Raw genomic sequence first — 6,360 nt, forward strand, 5'->3', positions numbered from 1 at the left:
GCGCCGCGCTCCGCCCGCTCACCAGAGACAGCCCGTGCCGCGCATGCGCACCACCCGCTCCATCAGGGAGTGTAGCTGAACTGCCCCGCGCATGCGCTCTTCGGCACCGCCGCGCCGCGTCTCTGTATCTTAGTAAAGCCGCACCACGCTTCACACATACACACACACACACACACACACACACACACACACACACACAAGCACGCACGTCCGGATATAACAGACACACCACACCGAAACTGGGGCACACCGCACTGCAATCGGGACACAACACACAACACACTGAAATCTAGATTTCTCCCTCCCCGAGCCGCGCTATCAGCTGGGGAGGTCCTCTTGCCTTTTCCTAGTCTGGATTCTAGTTACCCGCTGGTTATTGCCCTGGAGCTCAACATTCACCTCATTCTCACCTCATCCCCCTCCGAACCGGGGCAGAGGGACGTTGTGGTGAATGCGGAGGTAGGGGTGGAGGGGGAGGAGGTATGTAGGGTGGAGGGGTGGAGTCGGGTAGGTCTGTATCCTACCTCGTCCTTTCCTGGAGGGGAAGGCATCCTAATTTTTAATCATTAGTCCTTATGGACTATCTGGAGGAATTTGGGGAAGCTTTACAGGGTTTCCCCTACCCATGGGACCAGAGGGCTTGCTTTTCCTCTGTCCCATCTTCCGGAGCGCCTTCTCACACACACCTCTACGCTTCCCTCAATTCGTGGCCCAGCCCGTCGCCGGGTGTGGGAAACGCACTACTACGAGGTCCACACTCACGTCGTCTCACAGAGACGTCTCACTCATCACACTCCGGGATCCCAACCCCGACAGAGCGGGCCCCGCTGCCTCCGAACGGGGCAACCTCAGTAGCCCCGAAGGACCACTGAAAGGTACTTACACAGTCCTGTGTCTTCGCCCGGGACTTTGTGCACAAAGATTAAGGGGTTGCCGGCTATTCTTTGCTTGCCACCGAATTTGGGTTCGTCGGTAAGGGTCCCAGGAGGAGGTCTCCTGAACGGGGCTCGCTGCCAAGGCAGCGAGGGCGCCTCCCCGTAAGGAGCTTCCAACGGATAGCCCTTATCCGAGTCATGGCACCAGATTGTTATAAATAGAGGCGAATAATTTGTTCAGCCTTTCAAGAGTCAATCAGAAATTTATTGATTACAGCGAGCTATGGCAAGCAAACGGCGCCGGGTGCAGCCGGGGAGTCCCCGCTCCGCCTACGGCTCACACACCGTTTTCCCCCTTCCCCCAGTCTTTTTATACTTTTTTTTTTCCCGGGGCCGCGGTATCTCTGGGTGTACTCTGCGCTTGCACCTTCTGTTGCCAGGGGGTCGTCCTCTACTCTCTGGTGGTCGTTTGACGAAGGCTCTTCTCTTCTTCCTTGGTGAAAGTCCACGGCCCTGTAATGGTCTTTTCCATATAAGGTTATATGTTATATGCACCTAAGTTCTAATTACACAACTAGCTTAAGTAAGCAACATATTAGCTAGTTTCTGTCTGGCAGTTTCCTGTTATCTACACAAGGCTTCTCCTTTGGCTCCCTGTTATCTTACACAAGGCTTCTCCTTTGATTTTCTGTTATCTACACAAGGCTTCTCCTTTCTGTCTTGATGAACAAAGAGTCTTCTCTAACTTATCACACACTTACAGTCCTTTATCGTCTGGGGTTTTGGGGTTTGGCATATCGCTTCCTTGTCATTTTGCATTAGAGTCTTTGTCCAGCACTGCCCTCATAACTCAAGGAGACGACTGTTTGTTTTACTACCTGAGCCTTTTTCTGAAGTACTCTATATTTTTGTAAACCCAGAAAGTTCAGGAGGCTTACCGTCCACTCCACATACGCCTCTTGGGTTCCGGTAGTTATCCGGAGGCCGTCTACTCGCTGCAGCAGCTGTCCTTCCTCTGATGAAGCTGCCCAGGACTCTAGATCTCTTGTAGGTTGCTCTCCGAATATCCCGGGGCTGTTATTAATACCGTCCACGTGAGCCGAGTCTTACGCCCACTTTTGGGATTTTCCCATTCGAAGGCAAAAATTTTCTGGCTGGCTTCACGAGGAGGGAGGCAAAACAAGGCACCCTTCCAATCAGAAATGGTAAATTAGGTTAATTCGGCTGTTAAACAGGCCAACAAAGCGCAGGGGTTGGCAACCACCGGGTATAAATCCTCGGTTATCTTATTAACAGCTCTTAAATCTTGTACTATTCAGTAAGATCCATCAGGCTTTTTAACATGTAAAATAGGAGTATTGCACTCAGACCGACACTCTTTTAATAGCCCTACATATAAAAAATTCTCAATTACGGACTAATCCCTTCTTTCTTTCTTCTTTAAGGGATATTGTTTAACTCTAACTGGTTGTTTCCTTTCTTTAAGATTAACTTGCACCGAGGGTGCATTCTTTGCTCTTCCTGGTATGTTAGAAGCCCACACCTCAGAAGATACCTGATCCATCATTTTCCTTTACCTCCAAAATAATCTCCCCATCTTTTGCTTTTAACTGCTACACAAACCTATAAATGCCCACTTGTTTTCCAAATTTACAAAAATACGCTTTTTCAGATTGGCCAGTTGCTCCCCTTCCCATAACATAATTATCTGTTATAGACATTAAGGCTTTACTTAATACCAAGTAGGTTTCCCCCACGTCTACTATAAATTCTATTTTCTTCATTGCCATTTTTCTCCAAGAACTTGCTGTTATTTCCTTGCTCCTCACGACCAGCGGCTACTAAAATCCTTATAGCTCTCCGAGTAGCCTTTGTTTCTTTAAGATGATAAAGCGCCAGTCTCGCCCTTCTCTACCGAAACGTCTGCGTATACCACAACGTTTTACACCGAACACAGCAAAAACAAACCCAGGGTTCACAAGGGTAGCTTTTTGAATGAGCAACCTCTACCAAATTCTGTCTCTTCTGATTTCTGATTTTATTTATAGGACACCCGAGCTACTTATTGTTATGCACTGTACCTAAATGTTATTTCACAAAATTTTACAGTCCTTTCCTAGTTTTTCCTGCATAATCCAATCTTCATGTACTAAGTATGACTTTGAACACAGTAACTTTAAAATCTCTGGTTCAAAATCTGCTCAACTAAAGTTTTGTTTCTATTGATACAGGGCACACTCAATTTGCTGCCTCGTGGAATAACAATAATATTGTTTTGCACACATTCCCCAAGATCAAGTCCAAAGCAGTGAGGTAAAGGAACTCCTTTGATCTGTTTCACCACGATTAAAACAAACGAAAAGGCCGTGCCTGTTACAGCAAAAGCTCTGATACGCCTACAAACACAAATGGGGGGGGGCAATTCCTGCAATTCTTTTAATTTGTTTTAAACGTATATAAATTCCCACACTAGTTTTTCCACATAAAATGCTGCACTTGTTGCAAACAAAATCTTAAAATCTCTACAGACACAACTATACGGTCTCGAGAATCAAATTACCACAATGCGGGGGAAAAAGCCACACAACTCCCCTGTACCTGAAATCTAGGGAATCAACTTAGAATATGCTCTCTCTATTACAACTCTGCTAGCCCACAAACACCGGCTCAAGTTAAAACTTTTCGAAAAGGGTTGCTTAACCCCTTCAACTCAGGCTCAACCTTAATGTACAGCTTAACAACACAGTTCACACGAAGTATTTCAGAACCATTTCTGCCCAGTTTCAAACTGAAACCGACAAAATTCCTTGCCGTTCAGAATTTCAGGAGGTACCGGCCCACTTAGGGCCACGGGCCCCTGGACACGAATGCCGGCCCTTTTCCCTGTGACACAAAACTCATCACCCTGGGTTCCTGATGTCAGTTTGTAGGAGGCACTTTGAACTGCCAGAGCAGTTCAAATCGGAGGTGGCAGCAGGTTGGGTTCGGGAGACATCCCGCACCATTCGGAATTTCCACAGGCGTCCACCCACTCAAGGCCACGGGCCCCTAGTCACGAATGCAGGCCCTCTCCTCCGTGCAACAAAACTCACCACCCCGCGTTCCTGGCGTCAGTTTGCAAGAGGCGCTCGGCAGTGCCAGGGTAGCCCGAGTAGCAGGTGGAGGCCGGTTGCCTTTTGGAGACATCCTGTGCCGTTTAGAGCTTTAGGAGGCAGCAGCCCGCTCAGGGCCGCAGGGCCCCGGACCCGAACGCCGTCCATTTTCCGTGGGAACGAAAACTCACCACCCCAGGTTCCTGACGCCAGTTTGCAGGAGGCGCTCGGCACTGCCAGGGCAGCCCGAGTCGGAGGCGGCGGCGGGTCGGGTACGGGAGACACCCCGCGCCGTTCGCAATTTCAGGAGGCGCCTGGCCACTCAGGGTCACTGGCCCCCAAACACGAACGCCAGCGCGTTTCCTTGTGAAACAAAACTCACCACCCTGGGTTCCTGAAGTCAATTTGTAGGAGGTACTTGGCACTGCCAGGGTAGCCTGAGCTGGAGGCAGTACCAAGTTGGGTCTGGGAGACATCCCGCGCCTTTTGGAATTTTAGGAGGCAGCAGCCCACTCGGGGCCACAGTGTGAATGCCCTGTGAAACAAAACTTGCCACTCCCGTGTGTTGATATCAGTTTAGAGAAGGTATTTGAGACTTCAAGGGCTGCCCGAGTCCTTGGCGCAGGCAGCTTCGCTCCGGGAAAAATCCCGTCGTGTTCGGACTTGGAGGAGGCAGAAGACCACTCGGGGCCACAGGCCCCCGGACACATCTTCTGCCCCTTTTCCCCGTGAAACCAAACTCACCCTCCCTGCGCATCGTCCGTTCGCAGGAGGCGTGCGGCACTCCGAGGGCATCGAGAGTTCTCAGCGTCGGCAGCTGCGGTCTCTCAGGAATCGTTCACCGTCTGCAGTTTTGGAGGTCGAATCCCAGTTTTGGCCACGGGCACGGAGAGAGGATATACGCTTAATTTCCTCGGAAAGTAAAGTTCATCGTTCACAGGGTAGACGAAGGGTTTTGTAGGGGAGGGAACTGCCCACGGGACCTTTCTTCACGTCATCCCCCACTCCACGGCGTAGCAGTTCCCCGTGTGACCGGCTGCTTTTAGAGGGTTACCCGGCGTCACGGTTTCGAACGGGAGGAAATTCAGGGAAGCGATACAAAGCTTTGTGCGTAACTGACAGCTCGTAAAGGTGCCGGTGTCGGAGTAGCGGTCGCCGCTGCCTAAAATCCGTCCCCCACGAGCCTCTCCCGTGGAAAAGCAAATTGAGATAACCTTCAGGCGACGCGGTCAGACCCTCAGCCAACACTCACTGCAGGCGGCTCAGCGATAAAGGCAAGAAAGGCTCTTTTTACATGGTTTTATTCTGGCGGAGGATATCACACGCGGCTGAAGGGAACCCAGCGAGGTAAAAAAAGAGACTGACCACGTGGAGAAGACAGCTTAAGGGGAAGGGGGCAGAGCTAAGGGCTGGGCAGAGGGGTTTGGTCTCCAGGGAAAGGGGGGTGGCCACCAGGGATACCAATCCAGCGAGAGGACAGGGAAAGGAGAAACCAGGGGAAGTTACACGCGGGAAGTTGCGGCCGAAGCCCAAAGGGCAGACTGTTTTTCTCCTCAGGAGGACTAACTCTACGGTGAGTAGTTACTGCCGTTGCCAGGGGTGAGGACTTGGGAATTGACTGAGGTGGGAGAGTTCATGGGATGCTATAAGCTTGTTGAACCACTGCGAAGCTGGACACGCCTCAGTGAAACAGACACGTTAAAGACGAAAAAACCCGGGAACTCTCTCTTTCCTTTCGGTCGGTGAGGAGGTGGCGGGCCCCGGCCCCCCATGTCAGCCAGGCCAGTCCGGGCGGTCCCGCTGCGGGCCGGGCCCCTTCTCCCCTCCCCGGGCCGTCCACCGGCTCCCCCATCGGCTCCGGTCTGGCCGGGCCCCAGCAGCTGCCGGGCGGGAAGGCGGGGGAGGCTGCGGAGCCCTGGCCGGAGCGGCGCTGGCCGTGGCTATGAAGCGCTTACCGTCAGGGCCCGTCCCCCTCAGCGTGGCTGAGATCAGAGACCCCTGCGGCTCGCGTCCAAAACCAAAACCTGCCGCGAAGCCAGTCCCGACACAGCCCAGTCGCAGATCCTCGCCGCGAGTTACCGGCGGGTCAGGTGGGCCTCGGGCGTAATGGTAACCCTTTCAATACTTCAGTCGTCTCTCGAGTAAGAGAAAAAACCAAAATGCAAGCACGTAAAAGAACAACATAAAGGCATCGAAGTCAGTAAAGAAGAAGTTAAGTCCCGAATGGGAGGGAGGAGGAGATGCCTTGTTTTTAGAGCTAAAATCCTCTTACGAGTTATTAAAAGAAGGACTCTTTTTCCTTATAATGCATGAAACTATAAAGAGATGAAAGTGTTCAAATTGATATCAAGGAAAAGCCTCCGTGCTAAAAGAAACAAATGTTAAAATAACTG

At 51.4% G+C, this 6,360-nt stretch overlaps 1 long non-coding RNA gene across 1 annotated transcript; it reads left to right on the forward strand.

Annotated features, from left to right (window-relative positions):
• Positions 1–300: 300 nt before the first annotated feature.
• Positions 301–3,181, forward strand: LOC128807505 (uncharacterized). The gene is made up of 3 exons (XR_008437175.1): positions 301–459; positions 716–875; positions 3,107–3,181. It is a non-coding gene; the product is annotated as an uncharacterized LOC128807505 (long non-coding RNA).
• The last annotated feature ends 3,179 nt before the right edge of the window (positions 3,182–6,360 follow it).

This window comes from Vidua macroura, chromosome 5 (assembly GCF_024509145.1).
Source record: "Vidua macroura isolate BioBank_ID:100142 chromosome 5, ASM2450914v1, whole genome shotgun sequence".
In the NCBI taxonomy this organism is placed as follows: Eukaryota; Metazoa; Chordata; class Aves; order Passeriformes; family Viduidae; genus Vidua; species Vidua macroura.